Source organism: Lutra lutra, chromosome 7 (assembly GCF_902655055.1).
Source record: "Lutra lutra chromosome 7, mLutLut1.2, whole genome shotgun sequence".
NCBI classification, from domain to species: domain Eukaryota; kingdom Metazoa; phylum Chordata; class Mammalia; order Carnivora; family Mustelidae; genus Lutra; species Lutra lutra.
In genome coordinates this window covers 133304620-133327415 of record NC_062284.1, presented here as the reverse complement: position 1 = coordinate 133327415, position 22796 = coordinate 133304620, and the positions used below count along the sequence as shown (strand labels likewise).

General features: G+C 54.2%; 1 protein-coding gene across 3 annotated transcripts in view; it reads right to left on the bottom strand.

The window, feature by feature from the left end:
• MIDEAS (mitotic deacetylase associated SANT domain protein) overlaps positions 1–22796 on the bottom strand; it is a 68751-nt gene that overhangs the window by 29041 nt on the left and 16914 nt on the right. Inside the window, exon 1 of one of the 3 annotated variants that reach the window (XM_047735433.1) lies at positions 12153–12693. The exons of the other annotated variants lie outside the window; for them this stretch is intronic. The gene's annotated coding sequence lies outside the window, so the exon portion shown is untranslated. Of the gene's footprint in view, positions 1–12152; positions 12694–22796 lie in introns of those variants that run through there. 3 annotated transcript variants of the gene reach the window in all.

Here is a 22796-nt window from a genome sequence, read left to right as displayed (position 1 = left end):
CAGCCTAGGAAAATCCCTTCCGGCAGGATTTGGGAGTCCCAGGGGACCAAGGTAAAAGCTGGCAGGTTTTGGCTTTCTCCAGAAGAGATAGAGCAAACATGAAATCTCTGTACCCTAGGGACTCGCACCCCCAGAGGCTGCTCCAACCTCTACCTCCCCTTTGGAAAGGCCAGGCTGGCTCCTCAGCAGGTCTAGGGCAGGGCTCTTTGCAGTCTGTGCCTAAGCCTCAGGGCTAGACTCTGCCCCAGGCCAAGACACAGTGGAGCTGTCTCACAGGGGCCTCCCTAAACAAGGCCTGACCCTGCCTACTGAACAACTCCCCCTCCCCACCCCCACCCTCCACCGCCATCACACACACACACACACACACACACCCCGTTGCAGCCCTCCAGTTCTGGGGAGACACAGGAGACTCGGCACGGTCCCTACCTGCACAGAGCTCCCGGCCCGATGGAGGACACAGAAACACACAGATTATAACCCACAGTGGCCCGGCCCATGCAGGGGTGAGAAATATGAGAACAAGTGACCTGCGGAGAGTTTCCTGACTCTCAGCCTTGACCAGAGCTGTTCCCTCCACCCGGAAGCCTTGTCTCCAAGCTGACAGTCTACCTCCTGCAGGCAGCCTCTGGCACACACAGTTCCCGCCCTTTCTGAATCTTCACGCTCTTACTCCGTATTAATCATTTTCCCATAGTACTACTTCATTCTCTCTGTTTTTGCCCCAAGACTGGGGGAACCAGGGCCTGGAGGCAGTGTGGCCCAATGGCGAGTGTCATGGACTGGTTACCCAGTCACACATGTCTGGTCCAGGAGCTGCAGCTCCCTGGTTCCTGCCTCTGAAGAATTAAGGAGCTTTGGGCAGGCCATGAGGGCGGTGGAGGGAACAAGGCAGGACAAACACCTTTGTAACCAGCAACTGCGACATGAAGTATTAGCCACCAGCACTGAGCACATGCCCCGTATGTGTGAGTACTGCTTACTTGTGTAACCACTATTCCCACCTGAGAAATGAGAAAGGTTGGCTCTGAAAACAACTTGTTCCAGGTCAGAGCCTGAGGACACGGTGAGGAGCCAGGGTTCAAATCCAAGTCCATCAACTCCAAACCAGATCTCTATCACACCCTGCGGCCCACCTGTGTTGAGCAGTGATTCTCAAACCTACCCTAAGAAATGGATTTATGGGTCCAGTGAGGAATCGGAGGTGGAAAGCCGCAATGCTCCACAGGAAGCCCTGGTGGTGGCCGCGTGCTGGAGCAGGGGAAGGACGAGAGGGTTGGGGAAGGGCGTAAGATGGTTTCTGAGGACCCACTGCTCCTTCCTCCCCAAAGGAGCCGACTGCCAGAGGGCCATATCCTGCCTAGGAGATGAGCAGAATCCCACCGAGCCCTGGGTGGACTCTGCTCTCAGTCAGCCCTAGGGCCGACCATGGCTCTGAGACTGCCAGAGCCCCCACATGAGCACCACTGTCTACTACGTACTTACTATCTGTCAGGCATGGTGCCAAGTGCATTGCCAGCAACATCTCATTGAACCCTCACTCTTCCCAGTCTCATTTTGTAAGTCAGGAATGATACACTCAGAAATACCTATTTAACGCAAAAGAAGACTGTAACAGAGTAACAGAGAAACAAACAAACAAAAAGACATTAAGACAGCCATCAATAGCAGAATGGCAGATATAAACTCTACCCTATCCGATAATTATTTTAAATGTAAATAGATTAAACACTCCAATTAAAAGGGAGAGGTGGGGAAAATGGGTTAAAAAATAAAAAAAGAAACCACGATCCAACTATATGCTGTTTACAAAAGACACACACTTTAGATTCAAGGACGCAAACAGGATGAAAGTAAATGGATGGGAAAAGACCACATAAAAGGGTAACCAAAGGGAGCTGCACAAATCACTCTAATATTATGCTAATAGACTTCAAGACAAAAATTCTTCCCGGAGGGGCGTCTGGGTGGTTCAGTGGGTTAAGCCTCTGTCTTCAGCTCAGGTCATGATCTCAGGGTCCCGAGATGGAGCCCCACATTGGGCTGGCTCTCTGCTCGGCAGGGAGCCTGCTTCCTCCTCCCTCCCTCCCTCTCTGCCTGCCTCCTCTGCCTACTTGTGATCTCTCTCCCCATCAAATAAAGAAATAAAATCTTTAAAAAAAAAAAATTCTTCCTAGAGACAAAGAAGGGCCTCTTATAATGATAAAAGCATCCACCCCTCAAGAGAATATTACAATTAGAAACATAAATGCACTTAACAACAGAGTCGCCAGTATACGTAAGGCGAAAACTATCAGCATGGATGGGAGAAATAGACAATCCAACAGTAATATCCAGAGACTTCAATAATGGTCCACTTTGACTAACAGACCGAACAACTAACCAGAAGATCAATAAGGAACATAAGACTTCAACACCAAGAAGCAACTAGACCTAAACAGATACCTACAGAACATTCCACTCAACAACAGCAGAATACACATTCTTCTCAAGAACACATGGAATATTCTCTAGGACAGATCATAAATTAACCTATAAAACGAGTCTCAATAAATTCAAAAGAAGTGAAACCATTCGAAGCATGTCCTCCAATCAAAATGAAACAGAATTAAAAATCAACAACAGAAGAAAATTTGGGGAATTTACAGGAAATGAAGGTTCTAAGGAACTTGTCATGTTGTCCCAGCCCAGAAAGGCCACTCCCTCAGATCACGGACTCTGCACCTTCTGCAAAACCCTAGGAAGCTGCAGATCTCAGATTTTTGCAAACTCCTGTATAGCCCCTCTTCCACCCCCCGACCCGTACCAGACACACACTGAACCTGACCCCAAGCTTAACCCCAGAATCCAAACAGCCGTGGGAGGGAGAGGCCTGTGGGGTTGTAACAGCTTATTAGGCAGCTGCCTCTCCCCGGAGTGGGGGTGGGGAAGGCCACAGGCAAATATTTTCACTCCCCCTGCCAGTCTACAGAATATCCAAAAGAAGGAAGCAAACATTTACAGAGCACTTCCCTACGCCAGCCACTTGACATACCCTAATCCATGCTTACAAACTTCCCATCTAAGCATCATTATTGTCTCCATTCTAGACAAAAATCAAGGCTCTGCTGCTAAAAAGTGACAGAAGCATGATTCAGGTCTCTGTTGCCTGCCTTCACAGTCCCTGGTCTTTCCATCATTCTTCCAGAAAACCCCCAATTGCACGCTTGTGGGCTTCAAAAGGATTGCCACACGTGAGAACCCCACAAAGCAGGCTGTGGACCCTCCCCTTCCTCCTGCTCCCTCCCAGCTGCTGCTTTTCCTGGGAGCACTTCCAAGTAGAGCACAGTCTCTAACACTCCCACCCAGAAATCATCCCAGCCCCGGTCTGTCAGACAGAGGCTCCTCACAAGACGGGGTATCGGTAAAAATCCCCGGAAACCCATTGGATCTTCAGGTGAGGGGACAGCAAGAGGTGAGCCAGGAGCCGTAGGGTTGGGAGGATCTCGCTCAGCAGAGTAAGAGCCTCCACACCACAGGGAGAAAGGTGGCCGGTGCCTCTCTTCAGAGCCAACCAGCCAAGCCGGGCCCAGCTGAGGAAGCTGAACAGATTCCAAACATGAAGGGATGCCAATGCTCACGGAGTCCATTCCTCATTCCACAGAGCAGCAGAGAGGGAAAGAAATTAGCCTGCGGATGCACAGCCAGGAGCAGAGCAGGGCCCAGAATCCAGAACTCCATTAACAATGCTTAGTGCCTCCACTCAGGCAAGCCACACCTTTTGGCAAGACACTAGGCAGGGCCTGGAGCCAAGGTGAAATCCCAACGTCACACACACACACAGCTTTCTCCTTTCCCACCAACAGCATCTCTACCATTTCTTGAGGGTGCCACTGCGTGCCAAGACAGTGCTAAGCGCTCTCTACCCATGACGTGGTTTAATCTTCAAAACAAGGTACACGTTAGTACTCTCCCCCTTTTTCCAATGAGGAACCTGAAGATCCAAGGGGTCCAGCCACTTGCCTGAGGCCATGGAGCAGAGAGGGGAGGCTGGGACTGGAACCCACAGCCCTTTCTGTAATCTTCCTTCCCAGGAAGCTCTAGGCTCAGCCTCCTGCTTGGTAGCTGGGACCTGGTGGCAGCCTCTGGACGGCTCACATCATCTCCCTGGAGAGCAGCTTCGGCGGGCCTGAAAACCACCAGGGTGTTCTGCAAGCGTGGCTGGGCAAGGGTGCTGGCTGACAGAGGCGTGGGAAGCGAGCGGCTTTGAAAATGAAGAGACTACTGGTGATCACCACCACAGCGGACAGTCTGTGGAAGTCCCAACACCTTCTGCTGAGGAGGAAGCCACACCCCTCCCACACTCCCCAACCCCACACCCACGGCGGGCCAAACAGCTCTTTACACATAAAGCCTTGACTGTCCTCTGCTTGTCAGACAACCCAAACCCTCATGGGGCCCAGGCTCCCGTCCCTTCCTCTGGCCACCTGAGTCTGGGTCAGGTCAACTCCGTGACTGGGTTCCCACTGGTAACAATCCTCCCTCCCCCACCCAGGGCCTTGACTATCAGCCCCAGCCAAAGCAACTCGCCTCCTGCATAGGGCTCTTTGGAGGCTTCCTCTCAAGAACCTGAATTCCTAAATAAGGGCTATTCATTGCACATCCTAATTAAGGGAGACAGATAATGTCTGCCCACCCCAAAGGTCACTGGTCCACATCTCTATTTCATGCCAAATAAAACTGAAGCCCTACAAGGTGAAGTGACATGCCCAAGGACACAGGGCTGATTACTTGGGTAGACAGGTGTGGTCAGGGCCTCGCAGGTGGATGCTCTCACACCCAGCACTTCCTGGCAGAGCCAGGTCCTTGACGTTTGGCTCATGTCCTTCTCGGGAGGGAGGTGGAACAGGGGTGACTAGCATGTGGTGTCTGCGTCAGTCTCCTGTGTGGTCAGCTCCAGAAGGCGCCAACACCCACCCGGTGGCCTAGAGCAGGCAGCGAGGAGGGCTGTCTCGCTGGTTTGGAACAAGAGTGGGGACAATACGGCTCCCCAGGACCTGCTAGTGTCCGAGAAGCACAGACCCTTGCTGCAGTGGGGGTGTCAGCACAGCTGCCCGGGGCTCCCGGAGGAGTTAGGACGTGGGCACGGAGCCGCCCGCCTCACTGGCCCGGCCAGCCAGTCGGAGCCTCGCTCTTTCTCAGGCCCCGGTCAAGATCCAGGGCCTCTGCCAAATGCTCACACATTCCTTGCGTTTCTTCAGTCTCCAAGCAGCTGCTGCAGGGCCTTTTTTCCTGTGTTGATTTATTCTTTATTGTTCCTGAAATACACCCAGAGGCCTTTGGCACCAGCCACCAGCAGCACATCCAGCCCAGGCCCCAAGTACACACCGACCAGGTTCTCTGAGAGCGGGGCCGACCTGCTGGGATGAGGGACGCTAGGGGCAGACCCAACAGCCAGGAAGGGAGACCCAAGATTCCACCCATGCCTGGCCTACGGTCCTAGAACTGATCTCAGGGCTGACTACAGAGGCTGGGATGTCTGGGGAGGAGGAAACACTTGGAAAGTCTCGGGGAGGCCCATGCTAAGGCTTTCTACTCTTCCCATGCATGAGGGACTCCCCCCGCAACCCTCCAGCTCAGGGGCAGCCTGACCCTTAGGTGTCTGCTGCCGTCCACAGGAGGGCCTTGTGGCTTGGGCTGGGCTTCTGGCTGCCCTCTGACATGTTGGGAGAGGGAGGCCTCCGAGGGGTCTTCCGCGCCCTTCCCAATCCAAAATATCTTCCCTCATCAGCCGTCTAAAGGTGCCTAAATTCCTACCATCAGCACTTCATTCCAAGGCTCAAAGCACTGCTCCCTGTGCGCATGCAAACAGCCCAGGTAGTGTGCGCTGCGTGGCAAAAAGAGCCAGGGCCATAGGGTCTGACGAAATGTATCCCAGCTTCTCCAATCGCCAGCCTCTCTGTGGGTCTCAGTTTCCCTATCAGTAAATGGGCACAATATCCTCGCCTCCTAGTTACCGTGGAATATGATGAGGGTAACAGGTACATGGAGTGCCTGGCACAAAGTAGAGGCTCAGTAAATGTGCTTTCCTTTCCCCTCTGCTGGGCAGAAGCGGCATCGTTATCAGTCTTCAACACCCTGGGAGGACCTGACTAGTCTGATGCTCTCAGTCCCGCAGCTGCCTGAGCACAGGGCCAGCCCGCCTGAGCAAACAAGGAGCAGAGCGGTCCCAGCATTCGTGTCGGGCTCTGCAGGCACGCAGGGCATCTGCCCGAGGGACCCAGGAGGGGCACACCCAGCACAGGCCCCTCCTGGGCTCCGCTGTGCCAGCAGGGCCTGTAGGGACATGGTGAGACAAGAGTCCCCAGATGATACCAGGCAGAGCTTCCAGGCCCATCATGGAGCCTCCACCCCGCTGGGCTCATTCGAAGAAAAGCAGTAAGAGGGAAAGTACCATCACCGGAGGGAAGCTGGGGAGAGGGGTGGCCAGAGCAAGTATGAGCAGGGACGCCAAAGGCACCCGGCCTGCACACAGCCAGTAAGCCTGCCCCCGGGGCGACCACAGTCAATGTCCTACAAGTCCAAGTGCCTGCCAGTTATTTTTGGCACCTCTTCTGCCCAAAGCCAGCAAGGAAAGGCAGCTGCTAGCAACATGGAAGGCATGTTTATGCTTCAGCGTGCGAGCACTGAGACAGAACACAAAGAGCACAGGGGCCACTGCACAGGGGAGGCCTTGGCCCCCTTTCCTCCTCTCCTGACTGTCCCTATGAGGTCCCATCTGCCTGTCACGTAGTTGACGTAACATGGGTACTTCTGCTTTCACTCAGATCCAGTGTCCCAACCACGAAAGTCTCTCACACACACGCAGACACACACATGCAGACACACACGCACACACAGACAAATAAATAACTAGGGAGCCAGCTGGGGACTGAGCCACGCCCAGGAGCTGGAGACAACTCCTCTGGGCAGCCCTCCCACCTTCCAAACCAGGAGGGGCAGGAACCAGGGGCAGGACACTGGAGCAGCTCCTCTTTCCAACCGCCTCAGGTGACAGTGGACACGGAGGGGAATCTCAAGGCACTCACTGTCTCTGCACTTCCCCATCTGAAAACAAAGGAGTGGGATTCGATGTCCCAAAGTGTTTTCCAGCTCTGGGGTGACTCCTGGGAGCAGGGGAGCCCAGGATCGTGACCCAGGCCCGCTGGGGAGGTCAGACCCAGCAAGGTCACGTGGGAAGGAGAATCCGGGCCGCAGCCAGGTACATTCCCCAGCAGCTGCCAGGAAGCTGGGAGGGGGAGGGGCAGGACCAGGAAAAGGAGGAAGAGGAGGAGGAGGAGGAGGCAGAAGAGAAGGAAGAGGGGGGGGAAAAGCCAGCCTAGGCACACTCTCAAGAGTTGCCAGTTATCACTTAAGCTTTTCTGAGCCCCTTTCTGAGCTCTGGGGCCTTCCCCAAAAAGGACCTGACAAATTCTGCCAAGAGCAGGCTGGACTGGGCCTCTGTCTGTCCAACTGCTAGAAAAAGCTGGGAACTGAAATCCCTCACCGTTTTCCTTCCTCTCTGGACCCCATTTCCCCAGAGAAGCTGGGCAGCCTCACAGGGAACCCCCTTCTGGCTGCAAGCCTGGTAGACGTTCCCCAATCCAAGCTCTGGCCTGGTCAAATCTTGCCCTGGCTGTTCCCCTCCCCCCTTCCTGTGACTCCTGGAGGAAGAAGCACTGCCTGGAAAAAATAACCCACAAGCTCCCTGCGGCTGGAGAGAAAGGCAGAGGGAACAGGGAGCACCTTCCCCAGCTGGCCACAGCACTGGGCTCTGTTCCAGAAAGAGCAAGAGCAAGAAGGGCTGCCCAGGAAGCCTCAGGCTCCCAGCCCCCCTCCTCCCTACCAACCTGGCAAAACCACAGCCCGTAATTGTGTCCCTCAGGGAGACCCGCCACCCCCACCCCAACAAAAACCCACCTCTTTTCTGACATGTGGCAACTTTCTTCTTATATAATACCTCGGTGTCTCCCCCTCCCCTGCTATTTCAACCAGTGAGAGAGTATTTCAACTGGTCAAAGAGCCCAAGAGCTCTTTAGAGGGCAACTCCCACCCTCAGCTCCACCCAACCCTCCACTGAGGTCACACTGGGAGGCTTCAGGTGAAGCAAAGACAAGGGGACTTTTTCCGTGGCTGAGAAAGAAGCCTTCCTCCCACCCACGTGAGCAGTTCACCCTGAGGCCTGGGCGGGTAGGTTCCCGAGAGCACAATCTGATCTCTGGGAAGTTGAGCCCTTAACTCTGGGCTGCAGGGACAGAATCCCTTGCAAAAGCGCAGAGGCACCAGGATCTGGGCCTGTCTAGGTGAGAGGATCACACAGCTGTCCCCTGGGCCTAGGGACTTACAAAAGGAGCTTCATTCACACATGCCCCAACACCCTGCAGGAGGGCCCTCCAACCACAGTCAGGACACGCTTCATTTCCTCTTCCCTGGGAAGAGTAAAAGGCAAACAGCTGAACTTGGGAGGGACCAGGGAAATGACAGCCCCCATCTGTTGAGTACCTACTATGCACCCTTCCGCATGCAAGATCTTGTTTCACCTGCCCATCAATCCTACAAAGTACTAGGATCATCCCCATTTTACAGGTAAGGAAACTGAGGCTCAGGAAGTTTAGCAAGGCCCAAAGCCACACAGCAAGTAGAGAAGCTGGAGTGGGAACCCCAGGGTCTGCCCAGTCCTTGTTCCCATGCACCTACTGGGCTTCCTTCGTAGTCACTGCCCGGGTTACTGTCCACATACCGTCCAGGAATTGCGTCCCAAGTGTTGGGGCGGAAGTGGGTGTGGACAAGCTTTGCCTGATGGCTCTGGAATTTGAACTGATGCCCCCCCCACCAACTGTTATCACTCCCAAGTGTGTGGCTGTGAGAGACCCCGTAAGCGTGCACGTGCTGGGGTGGAGGGAGGGGCAATCTGGATTCCAAATAGCAGTTTCCAACACCAAATTTATGCTGTAATGCTTCTGATTCATAAAATGAGCTCATAGTCTCAGGGTATCCTGAATGCTGCCTCGAATGCAAATGCAAGATCCCTTAAGTAAGACCTGGGGATTTCGGCACACTCCACATAGCTCCAGCCTTGGTGTGCAAGTTCAGCCCCACAGCGTCACGGCTCCATGGGGCAGCAGCAACCCCTCCAACGGAATGCAACCCCTGGCTGCATTTCCTGCAGCTGCTGGGGAGTCAGGGGAAGAAAGGAGCCCCCAGGCTGCTTCTGTACCGATACGCACGCGCACGCACACAAAAAGGATGCCAGTTTGGCCCAGGCAAAGGAAATGTCCAGGTTAGCAGATTCCCAGGCAGGAGGCTTCCCACTTTTACCCCGAGGTCCCACTGGGGTCAGAACGACCAGACACATTCTCCAGCTCTCCGGAAGGCCAACTGTAGTGCGGGGCCAAGGAATGGGGTCACCAGCACCAAACTCACTCATGGAGTCACCTCTCCAGAAACCAACGGTGCGGTATGAATCCCAGCAGCGGCGAGACTCACGGGGCCCGCCCCATGCAAGTCCACATTTTTCTGCCAGAGATCTTTCATCCATTTGTTCAACTAACATGTACTAAATGCCTACCAGAAGCCAGGCATTGTGAGAACAACACGGGACATATACTAGGGCAGAGGTGAGGGTGATGCTGAGACATACTTTTGGCCTTTCACGTATAGACTCCTCATTGCAACTATGCGACGGAGGTTGGGAGACTCCTCTGAGTTTATGTTTTGAGCACCAGAGTACGGTATATACACAAATGACTACATAAGGCGGAAATGAGTGTTCGGAAGAGGGCTGAGGCATTGCCAAAGAAGTACCATTTGAAACAGGCCTAAAAGGATCCACAGGATTCTCCCAGCTACTTGTGGTCATCCCCACTCCTCTGCGAGCAAGTCTTCCTTCTGGGAGACCCAGCTGCAGGAGAGGGGCCCTCAAGGCCAGATTCCCAGACTGGCCCGTTCCCCTTCTAAGACATTCTGCCCCAGGTGCCTGCCCCCCCCAACATCCCCCTCCCACTCCTCTCTTCTCCTGGCTCCACAGGGCAGCCCTTCCATGGGTTCTGCAGACACTGGGCAGCCCGTAACTGAATCTGTAGCTACATACTGCCTTTTTCCCCTCCATTTATTAAAAGTAGCAGCCCACAGGGCTAAACAATTGGGTTATTTTTAAATCCAGTATTTAAAAGTTGAACTCTCATCCTCATGGGCGTTCCAGGACACCCTTTCCTAAGGTGAGGTGAGAGTTCGGCCTGGCACTTGGAAAAGCCACAGCGGGCAGTGGGCAGACTGTCCCAGAGCAAGCTGTATGGCGGTGCAGGGAGGGGAGGCACCCTCTAGGTTCTTCACCCCCTTGTCCCCTACCTAGGCTTTACAGAGATCGGAGTAACCAGCCAGAGGCCAATACAAATAGAATGGAGACTGGGCCAGGACCATGCAATGAGATGGTTTATCACAGTAATTGAATGTTTACGCCCCTCTTACTCACTGTCCAGAGCAGGAGGAAAAAAAGGACCCATAAATTCTCAACCTAGGAAGGTTTCTCCTTTCCCTCTCTGTCCCGAAGCCATCCAACTGCCTATGGAAAGGGTGCATTTCTCTATTTCTCCAATATGTGCCACACCATCTCTGGGGGGCTCTGGAGCAGGACAGGTGGTTCTCCCTCCTCCCCCTGGGCTCCACAGGGGAGGACAGGCTTCTCCTCAGAGCTGCTGTCCCTCCACCTTCACCAGGCCTCCAGTCTCAGTCCTGAAGCTGCATGGACAAGGAGAGGCCAGCCCTCCAGACCTCCACAGGCCAGGCTCCCCCTGCTGGAGCAAGCCGAACCTCCCCTCCCCCCACAGCCACAACTGCCAACAGGGATCCCCTGCACACACGTGCCACGGCGGCCTCCATAGTCAGCCTCAGCCAGGCAGATGTTCTCCCATCCCACCGGCCGGTCTCCGCAGGCTGGCACACGGCTCCGATGTGGGATGGTGGAAGCAGGAAGTAGCCAACAAAGTTGTTACCAACAAAGTTTTAAGTGGGGCAGTAACTTCCCCTTTCATCTTTCCAGCAGCTAGCTCTGGAGGCTGGGCCGGAGTACCCAGTGGCCTCCACTTTGGCCGGACGCAGGTACTTCCTCCAGGTCTGCCTTCCTCGGGGCTGAGGCTTGAAAATCGCAGGGCGGCACCAGGCCCTTAGCCAGAGGCTTGGGTGGGGGCCCGGCAGGGGGGCAACCTGGTGCACACGCTCCCGCTCCCGTCAGCATGGCTTGAGAGGGTAGGACTACCTCCACCAAGCCGGCCATGTGCAGGGTCCAGACAAAAGCCGGGCCCCCGAGTTCCGGACGGGCACCCACAAACACAGCACGCGGCGAGGCGCGCGGAGAGTTAGCAGGCCGCAGAGGCGCGGGCGTGCGGGGGCCGCCGAGAAGGATGACAGGTCTGAGGTGCGCCAGCAGCGCCAGGGTGCGCGGGGTGAGGCCGGCCGGCCCGCCCGAAGCGCTCCCCCTTAGGCCTCTGCCGCTCTTGTCCCAGCTCCCTGCCGCCCCTGCACGTCTGTCCCCCACACTCCCGGCGCGGGCACGGTTTCCATGTCCACTTTGCCGTGCACGCTGGCAGGACCCGGGTCAGGGGCTCCCGCGCCAAGTTCCCGCAGCTCGCGCGAGCCCCTCCCGATCCCTCCGGGGCCTGGGCTCAGTCCCGCAAGCCGGTCTCCGGGGACACCACGCTTCTCTCCGGCGGAGCAAGAGCCTGATTCCCGACTCGCCGCCGCCGCCGCCCCGACGGGCCAGGCGGCTCCGAAGGGTTTTCCTGCCGGGGCCGCGCCCGGGTGGGCGGGGGCCGCGCGCGAGCTGCGTAGCTGCACAAACACGGCGGGCTGGCGGGGCACACGCAGCGGCGGGCAGGAGGCGCGGGCCGCGGAGGCGCGGGCTGCGGGGCGGCGAACGCACGTACACACGCGCACCCCGCCTCGGCGGCCGAAGTTGACGCGCCGCGTCCCCCGCAGCCCCGCGCCCCCGCTCCCCGCCGCGCCTGCATAGCTGCAGCCCGCGCGCCCGGCCGCCACCGCCTGCGCGCAGCCCCGGGTCGCTGGGCCGCCGCCGCCGCCAGGGCGGGCTGCGCCTCGCCGCGTGCAGGCCTCAGCAGCCAGCCGGGCACCCCACTTACCCCGCTCCTGCCCGAGCTCCAGCATCGGCCGTCCCTCTTCCGCCGCGGGCCGCCGCCTTCGGTCGCCTCCCAGGCTCCAGCCGCCTGCACGCACTCCCGGATTTTAAAAACAAACAGGCGCCTCCGCCTCCCCGCCGCGCTCGCAGGGCTTCCGCCAGCCCGCGCTTCCCAAGGCTGGGAAGTTTGCTGGCGGGGCCCGGGCGGGACGCGCGGGCTGTCACCCCTCGCTTGCGGCGCAGGAGCCTCGGCGCACCCCGCTCCCGCGGTGTCTGCCTCGCGATCGTTCTCCCTCCCTCCGTGTCACCCCCAGTCCTGCGATGCAGTGTCAGGATTGCACTGCTCTGACTCATCGGTTGAGCTCACAGCTTGAAAAAAAAAAAAAAAAAAAAGAGGGGGGGGGTGAGAGGCAACAGCGAAGGAGGAGGACTCTGGCGTGCTACAAAGGATTGCACAACTCCGGGCTGGGAGCGCGGAGCGCCCAGAGGCCGACCAGCGCGCGCGGCACGGCGGCGAGCAGGAACCAGCTCCACCACTCCATCAGCACAACTGTCTCGGGTCGGCCGCACAGCCAGCAGGCCTGGCGCCGCCCACTTCCTGCGACCAAATAAGGCCGGAGGAGGCGTCTTTAAACCTCGGGCGGCTGTCCGGGCTGGGGATTTCCAGCAGACCTCACCTCCACTGCTGAACGGGTCGCCCTCCTCCCTCAGCCCAGGCCGGCGACCCCTTGGCTTTGCTGGAACCAACAGGCCACGCGGCCCGTTCCTTTCACACCAAGGTCAGAAGGAGACGGTGACGAAATGCTTGGAAACTCATCGGGCCTGCCAGGAAAGTGTGTATGTGATGTTGGGGAGGACACAAGTCGCTTTCTTTCCACAAAGAGCACTCTGGTTTTGGATCCGGTAAATCATACACAATTCTCTCTAAGGCACTTCATTAAGTTTCCCCAAGTTTCACTTTTGGCATCCTAGTGGTGTAAAGGTTATTGAGAAACGTCCCAGCCCCTATAAAAGACCAGTTACTGAGGTGATGAAAAGCTCCTGGGTTTAATTCTAGCCACTGAGGGCAGAGTTGGGGCAGCTTTTCACTGCAGGCCCACATTTCCCCCTCCCTTCCCTCCTAACCCCCCCTCCCCAAACCCCATGCCTCCTGGCCTGGCTGCCAGGAAGATGGGGAACATTTCTGCTCCCGGAGGTTCTCGTTGGCGCCCACATTCAGTGAAGCTCCAGGGCCAGGAGAAAGTCCAGGGGAGGTTCTTTCCATTTGTTTTGGTTTTTGTTTTTCCCAAAGAGATGGGTCAGAAGGAGGTTTGCCTCTGAAGGAAGAAAACACTGTGTCCTGGCGGCGGCCTTCCCCTGGGCCCAGTCCTGAGAAGCGAGTGAATCTCTTGCTTTCTCAGGGAGAAGGGGAGAGGCAGTGGAATGGGATCCTCCCAGACCCTCCCAGCCTGCAGGGTTGACGCTGGGGACGAGATGACAGAGACCCAGCCTTGCTCCCGAGGAGGAGCACCAGCGTCTCGTCCTGTTCCTTGCCTCTGCTGGGGGAGCACCTGTGCGCCCCTGGACCTCACACCTCATCCAGGAGGAAAAGGGCTTACTGTACCAGGATAGAACATATACGGCAAAAGAAGGACAACCTAAAACAGTCTCATCTTCAAAACAGCCATCATTATGCCAGGGCACCAGACCAGATGACCTCTTAAAACTCCCTTCCGGTTTAAAATCCAGGATTCCGTGATTATAAAAAGTGGATGCAGGAGCCAGGGAAACCACCTTCAACAAAGAAAAGCCCAGGCTCTGGAATTTAGCATCTGCTATGACAGTATTGTTTCTGACAATTCTTAAAGCATGTCCCCACACAGAGCCTACTTAACAACCCTACGTATGTGTGAGTTTTATCCCCCTGGTTTTATGGACGAGCATACGGAGGTTCAGATAGGTTAAGGGACTTGCGCAAGATCACAGGGCAAGTCAATCATCTGTCACTTCTCTGTTCCTCTTCCCAGCTCCCCCAGAGGAAGGCAGTGAGCAGCTGGGGCACTGGGGTGCTGAGGCATGCAGACCCCATCCCCCAAGTAGAGGCTAGATTCTCAGGACTCCTAGGCAGAGGTTCGGTGTAAAGCCTTTTCGTTTTTTTCCATTTGTCTGGTTTCTTCGTTCCCACTGACACCTCATCCAAGTGAGGGAAGCAAAAGCAAAGACTTGGTGTCCAGTGCCCACTGCTGCCAGGTTTCCTCTGCAGGCCTCTGGCCATCCTGTCCTCCCCACCCCCACCACCGGGCCTAACCCTGAAATCTGGCCTCAAGCCAGCCCCGGAGCAAGCCCCTGAGAGCCAGGGCAGACCAGCCCAGGGATGTTCCCAACCAACCAGAAAACCCAGCTGGGAAGCACATTCCTAGAAGAGCTTGCCACCGTGGAGCCAGGGCCCAACCTCCAGGAAACGGATGGGAGCCACTCCAGAGGGCACTCCTCACGCAGCCTCGTAGGGCCAGGACTTCCTCCTGTCCCATGCGGGGTAGCTGGGCCTGGCCCAGGAAGCAGCACGAGGAGCAGGGGAAGGTGGCAGGGGGTGCGTGGGAAACAGAAGTCATTGACCCGGAGTAGTCCCGCTCATCTTGCAACAGCACATCCCTCCACCCTAACTCAACTTCCAGACTCAGGCCGTTTCAGAAAGAAGAGAGGAAGGAGAGGGGCATGTGTGCGTCAATGGGAGGAGGGCTCAAGATGGCGACCGATGCCCCCTCCCCAGGAGAAGCGCGCCTCCCACGGGCGGGCAGACAAGGATGTGTATAGACAGCTGCAGCTCTTCTGAGAAAGCCCTGGAGGTCAGTTTTGCTGCAGATATGACAGTGCAGAATCACTGACATGTGAAGTGAAAGTTTTGGTTTTAGAAGCTCTAGTCTCTGGGGCAGCCAAGAAGGGTGCCCTTTGGAGAGGGGGAAAAAAAGGTGTTCCAGGGACCTTCCCCACAGAGCAAGCTTTTCTCAACCTTTACAAACTGCAGAGAAGAGAGGAACACAGAGCTCCAGTGCCCAGGGAGTGTGTCTGCTGGAGAGACACTCCAGGAGGCAAAGCACCCTTGACAGGCTTCCAAACTCTGGGTCCTGATGAGGGCAGAAAATGGCCTTAGAGAGGCTTCCTGGGACTGTACCAGCTCTCTGGACGTGGCCCCGAGTGACCACCAGCAGTGTCCACTTCTGGGAAAACCCGAGACCATTAAAAAGCTTCCGAGGGTGAATTCTGTGGTATTGAATTACATTCCAATAAAGGTGTTATTAAGAGGGGGAAGAAAAGCTTCCAAGGAAGCTAGGTCCTCCCTACCCACCCACCCATCTCTATTAAGTAACTACTGCCATCAGTTACTATTTAAACAGGGGTTTTCTCCCCGACTCCAACTCCACCAAGCCCCAGGCCTGCATTCCTGCCCTTTTTCCATTGTCCCTTCTCTGTCAGGATCTTTCCATGGAGGCCAGCACAGATGGTGTGTTTCACCGAATAAGCGACCTGTACTGGAGTCTGGGGAATCTGTGGTTGGGAAAATCACAAATCAATGATGCTGGGTTCCTTGTGTCCCTATTGTCCTTTCCTTTGCAGAATAAAGGTTCCGCCTCTAAGACCTCATTACCTACAGTTTCAACAGAAGAAAAGAGAGGTTGTGGATAAAACAGTCACCAGGACAGAGTCTTGGTCCTGCCTATCGCTAATGCCCTGTGGGATCTTAGGGAAGTTGACACCCCTGAGCCTCACTTTTGGGGCCCATAGCAGATGTACTGAATTTGTTACACGGACAAAGAGAGAGAAAACACACCTTCTAGGGGCTGGGAGAATTCCAAGGGCAAAACATTGCTTTATGACGGTATCTTGCTATGTATACTTAAGGGATTACAACTGTTCCTCTTTTTACTGTTTTAGCCTATATCCTCTTCTCCTAAAACTAGCTTCTTCCTTTCAACCTAGCCCAGGCAAGATATTTTTTCCCCCGAAGACCCCTGGGTCCATCCCCCATCAGCCTCAGGGTGACTGTCTGCTGGGCTCGTCCCAGATTCTTTTCAACCCTGACATCTGGGTGTCCTTCCAAGGCCCCCCTCCCAGTCTCTCTTCGTGTCCTTTCCCTACACTTCCTCCCCAGTGCCACCCACCAGCCTGAGGAGAGACGCTCTTTTGACAGCCATGCCTTCTCCTCACCACTTTTTGTCATGTCCTTTCTGAGAGGGCAATGAGCTCAAAACCACCCCAGCCAGTAAGTGAAGCCATTGTGTGCTAAGAAGTCTCTGCACTGTTTTCTCTTCTACCCATGAAAGCTCCGTTCACTTTTACTTCACCTGTTCTGGGGCAGGGCCACGTCTGCCACACCAGGCCCCAGCTGTCTGCATCCTTTCGCCCACCTACCCTCACCTCTACCTCCCTCTCTTGCAGGCCCTAGGCTAGGTTCTTAGTGCCTTTGTCAGGCCTGAGAGGGAGCTTCTGCAGATGTCCCCAGTTGCTGCTGTCACTCTGGGAGCGATGTCTGGCTGGGTGTAGGGGGAAGGACAAAACAGGTGTGGCTGGCAGGGAGGGCCAGCCAGCAGGGCCACGGGGACAGAAGCACCCTTTCTTCACAGAGCCAAGGCTGCCAGCTTCCCAAAGGCCTCCTTTCAGCACAGTTCCATGCCCCCTGCGGAACCAGCCCCAGACAAACTCCAGTCACTGGCTGTTCCGCTGGAGCTCAGCTTCCCTACCTTGTGGCCATGGGCCAGGAAGAACTCCCACAAGATTGAGTGTGTGCAGTGGGGCATGCTTTAAAACGTTATTCTTGGGTTGCTTGGGTGGCTCAGTGGGTTAAAGCCTCTGTCTTTGGCTCAGGTCATGATCCCAGGGTGCTGGGATTGAGCCCCACATCGGGCTCTCTCTGCCTGCCTCTCTGCCTACTTGTGATCTTTCAAATAAATAAATAAAATCTTTAAAAATAAATAAATAAACAAATAAATAAAACATTATTCTTAGGGGCGCCTGGGTTGTTCAGTAGGTTAAAGCCTCTACCTTCAGTTCAGGTCATGATCCCAGGGTCCTGGGATCAAGCCCCGTGTCCTGCTTGGCGGGGAGCCTGCTTCCCCCTCTCCGCCTGCCTCTCTGCCTACTTGTGATCTCTTTCAAAAAATTAATAAAATCTTTAAAAAAAAACATTATCCTTAAATGAAAACAAATACTGATAGGTCATGGACTAGAACCCCGTATTTGTGTTCATGGGAGTACACAGGTTAAGAGCCAAAGCTGAGACGTTAAGTCCAAATCTTGGCTCACGCTAGCTTGATGACCTTGAGCAAGTTATTTAACCACTTGGTTTTCTCATCTGCAAAATAGAGACAAGATCTTCACAGCATATGGCACACGTGAAGTCTTTCCTAAGTGTTGGTTACCATTTTTTATATCTCCTGATTCATCCCCCTTGCATCTCGTCTTGCACACTTACCATCCTCACTACCATCAGAGCGATCACATCCCTTTTCAGGAGTTCCCAGCATTCTTCCACAAAAGGCTGAGCCCGTTAGCCAAACTGTTAGGTGCGGACACTTTGGACATGACCAGCTCTGTCCTACACCCCAGCCCCAGGGCCACACAACCAAACAAGCTGAAGTTCCTCAAGAGACCTGCTTGCTCACACATGCTCCTCCTCCCCCACCTTCATCCACAGGTAAACCCCACACCCCTAGTCTCCCATCAGACTTGAGCTCAATGGCAACACCCCCAGGAAGGCTTCCTTGACCTCTCCAAGCAGAGGAAGCCCACTGGAGTTTATACTGCTGGAGCCCTCCTGGACCTCCTTCATCAGACTGGTGCATCATCGCCAGCCACTGTGTTAGCCACTAAGAAGAGATCAAAGTTGCCCCCTTTTCAAAGGGAGCCTTTGCTGGCAGAGTGCACTAGAGCCAATGATTGAATAGGGGTGGGGCAAGGGGCTGGGTCGGAAAGTTCAGCCCCCTCATCTCAAGGTGGAATCCACGCTGTGATGGTTCAAGTCACACCCCAGAGATCCCCATGGAGTCTAGCTGAAGCTAGCCAGCTCCAGCTGCAGTAGGGCCTTCTTTCTTTCCTTCACAGTCCGTCCTCCCCAGCTCTAGCCTGCTTCCTTCGTCCCTTTCCGCTGAGAGCACTTCCTAAGTCAATCCCAAGCACCCCTCACTGCCTCTGTCCCTGCTCCTAAACTAACTGAGCTACCTCCTTACTAGGATTAGAGAGAACAGTCTAGACGCCAGTCGCCTTGTATCCCTGGCACCCACACATAGTGGGTGCCCAGGAAATTCTTGTTGAGTAGTGCACAAGTAATATAGGAGAAAATCTGAGGTAAGCAATCACATGTAGCATTATTATTATTATCACTGTTTTCATTACTATTTCTTCCATTCCAAATGCACGTTTAACCGCTCTGAAATCAGGATGCACCCCACAATCAACAGAGCATGCCATGGTTTAATCAACAGCATTTTCTCTTTCTTAGTTGAACATAAAATACAATTGTACCTGGGTGGCGCAGCTGATTAAGCGTCCGGCTCTTGGTCTCGGGTGCAGGTTGTGATCTCGGAGTCATGATCTCGGGGTTGTGAGTTTGAACCCTGTGTCAGGCTCTGTTCTCAGTGCGGAGTCCACTTGGGACTCTCCCTCCCTCTGCCCCTCCCCCTGCTCTCTCTCCTTCTCTCAAATAAATAAACAAATCTTTTTTAAAAATTAGAAAAATAAAAATCAGGATTTCTGGTTTGTCATGAAAAAAATCGTAACACTGGCCACCCTCCCTTTCAGAGGTGGAGAAGAGTAGCTACCTGAGGGGAGTAGCAGACCAGCAGCACCACAGGAGCAGCCCTGTGGTGGGACGCCCACACCCCAATTTTCCACTGCTTCCTTGACCATTTATCATCTCACCTGTGTAGCTGGAGATGGGGATGGGACCTTGAAGTGGGTGACCCTTAGACCAGATGAACCCCAATGCCCTCTCCAGCCCTAACATCCTGTGTAGCTCCTCCCAGAACCTCCCCTGTAGCCCCCTACAAGGCGGTCACTTCAGGAGCCTATCCTGGAACCACTCAGGTAAGCCCCTCCTCTCACCTACCTCCCCTAAGACTTCCATCACTGGGCCCGCCCCTCTCCTTCCCTTCCCCTCCTCCACACCCAGAGCACCAGTCCTAGCCCGTGAGGGGCTGAGCCAGGCAGGTGTGGAGTCCGGTTAGCCCAGGCCAAAGGTGCCCCCCCCCAGGAGGGAGGGAGGCAGGCAGGACAGTGCGTCCCTCGTCTCTCCACAGGAGAGTAGTTTAAGGAGACAGATGGAAGTGGGAATGCTCTGCAGACACCGAGGACGAACACAGTTTGACACATGAGGAAACACAAACAGTAAATCATCAGGACGAAGAATGTACAGTCTCAGCAGCAATCTAAGATATGCAAATTAGAACTCCATTAAGGACCCATTATGGCCTCAACTCCACGTGCAAATAAGTAAATAAATTAAACAAGAAGGCTGCTGATGGCAGGGCCATCCGGAGACAGCCGCCCCGACACTGCTGTGCCACTCCAAACCATTAAAACCTTTCTAGAATGTGATTTGGCACTGTGTTGCGAGAGTTGAAGACTTTGACTAGGTAGTTACGATTGGGAGACCAGTTTCCATGAAAATAATCTCAAATACCCTCCCAAAGGAGTTTTTACAAACAATACTCATGGCACCTATATATAGACCCCCCCAAAACTGAAATCCATTCAGAATGAAACCTGAAAGGGATCGGCACGTGGAAACAATGTGATGAAACCATTTGATCTCACTCTGTGACAAAATCAGCACAAAGGAACCGTACCGGCGGGTTTACAAGGACTTACAAACGAGGTTAAAACATCCACAGGAGCACCAGCAGCAACCAGAAGAGAATCCTGACAGCACAAATTGCTAAGGTGTAATGTTTACTCTAACTGGAGATGGTTTAAATAACAATGACGATGATGATAAAAATGTCAGGGCCATTGAATACGATTTCCTGACCATAAAGACACCCCGCCCAGCTCCCAGGAAGCCGGGGAGCTCCAACTCCTGACCCGAGGAGGGAGCAAGAAGGAATGGGAGCCGGGAGAGACAGGACTGTGGGCAGGAGGATGGCCCCAGAGCTTCCCTTAGCAGGAGGGCTCAGAAAGATACCTCCCGCTAAAGAAACAGAGTTACACAAATCAACCCACACCATTTAACCTCTAACGTCCTGGGTGCTGGATCTCGCTGCTGCATTTTCGCTCTCAATTTTACTAATACCTTATTTCAGCAACTTCAGAGGTGACACCAGGGCTCTCTGTGGGCTAGCCTAGGAACCCAACCACCATTTATAGCATTGTTTCTATGGAAATGTGTTTCAAGCTTCAAGAAATCTAGCTGCTGACAGCCCTGGGGCACGCACGTGGTCTCTAAATTAGGGAACTGAGACGAGCAGTTACTGCTGGGTCCTGGGCTCAGGAGACAGCTTGTTACTTAGACTGTGCTGCACACCTCCAGCAATGATCCCGTGAGAGCAGGCTGGAGGTCGCTGTACGGGGTGGGATGGGACCGCGGCCATCTAGAAATATTCCAGGAAAGCACACAGATATCCCCCCTCCCCCGCTGCCTCCAAACACATCACGGAAAATATGAAATTGGCCTCAGTACCCCTCCCGAGTATCCAGATGAGCCCAGAGCCCACACGCTTTCCAACTCATTCCTGACCCTGGCCAACCTCTAGCCACAAGGGCTCACTTCAGTCTGATCTCAGAACAAAGAAACTCCAAACCTTTGACAGTTCTGGAATTTGGCTTCTGCAGATAGGTGCTCGAGATAACCAGGGCCCCAGGAGGGCCCCGACATCTCTCCACACATGCACCGCTGCTGCCATGGTCTGTTCTAGCAGGTCTGACCTGCCTGCACAAGGTCTGCCCGGGGCTCTCCAGCTCTCACCCGCCTGAGGACTCCACAAACAACACTGGGAAGACTCCCTTGCCTGCCCTGAACCACAGCGGCCACAAAAAAAGGATGATCAAGCGTCCTCTGCAGAGACACTCCACATGTCCAGAAAGCCCCCCCATTAAGAAGAAAAGTCTACACACACATGGGGAGGCAGGGACCAGCACGGGGTGAATGGTGAGAAGCCTATTCACCAGGCATCCCAAGTTCTGAGATGCCAGAGACAGGACAAAGTGGTCAGAAGGGGGTCAGCTGCTCGGCCCCAAGGCCACACCTCCAGCTGCAAGTCCGAGCAGAGCTCATGGCGAGATGGGGGTTCAGAGGGGCCTGACTGCTAAGCAGGTGGAGGCAGACCGGATAAATGTGGGGGGCTTTCCGAGGCTAACCATGAAGGGCAACTCAAAGTTTCAATCCTATAATAAATATGTACTATACTGCAAACACCCAAGATGCTAACTCACTAGGGCTCTACCTGGGTTAGGCAGGGACGCAGGAGGTCAGTGTGCAAAGCACACGCTTGCTCGCCGCTGCCTACCAGAACTGCAGAAGAGAGCATAGGAGGCTGCCTCCCTCTGCCTGGAGGTGAATGGGCGGCTCAGAGCTGAGCCTCAGGGCCACACGTACTCAAGGGGCTGGTTCCCTGCAAAACCAGGTGTGAGCAATCATCTGGGGCTCTGAGGCCACTTGGAGGTCACCTGCACCAGGCAGAGTCCGAGCTGGGAGGCCGGCAGTCGTACAATTAGCCAGCCGGTGAGGTCAGGCCTTCCATCACAAAAAGACTCAGTTAGCCAATCTGAATTCTCCAGCCCCTGCAGTGCAGGTGGCTGATAAGACCCAATAGTTCTGTCTTCCCAGTGGTAATAGATGGGAGGCCTGGAGGTCCCTCCCCCTGGCCTTCCCACCCAGATCCAAAGTCTTTGATATGTTAAGGTCTTCTTTTTAAAAAAGTGTATCAAGTGTATATCAAGCAATTTCAAACACACAAAATATTCATGGCCACTTACTTCACCTAAACCCAGTATTTACCTTATGCCAATTTACACTACGGCCCATGTAATCAGCTTTTAGTCCCTCAAGTGTATCTGTAACTTTGCCTGCTAAGACAGAAACCACTTTTTCACCAAAATCCATCAACATTTTCCTATGAATCAGTATCATCTTCCTATTAATTTCGTAACAGCACAGTATGTCACCAGATTTAGGTATCATGAACTCATGAATTATAAAGCCATGTGGGAACATTCAGGCTGTTTACAGTTTACTGCTATTTTAAACAATGTTGCTATAAATATCTTTATCCATACAGATAGCTCTTTCCCTCTTCAGAATTATTTCCTTAGAATAAATTCCCAAGAGGGGCACCTGGGTGGCTCAGTGGGTTAAGAGTCTGTCTGCAGCTCAGGTCATGATCCCAGGATCCTGGGATCAAGCCCGCATTAGGCTCCCTGCTCACCAAGGACTCTGCTCCTCCCTCTCCCTCTGCTCCTCCCCCAAGTTGTGCGTGTGCTCTCTCTCTCTCACTCTCTCTCTCAAATAAATAGATAATCTTTAAAAAAAGAAAGAAACAAACAAAGAAATTCCCAAGAGTAATACTGATAGGTAATTAACATTTTTTAATAACTTCAATTTCTACATTTTAAAAAAGATTTTATCTATCTATCTATCTATCTATCTATATCTGTGTCAGTTACCTGGATTGCCTATTTT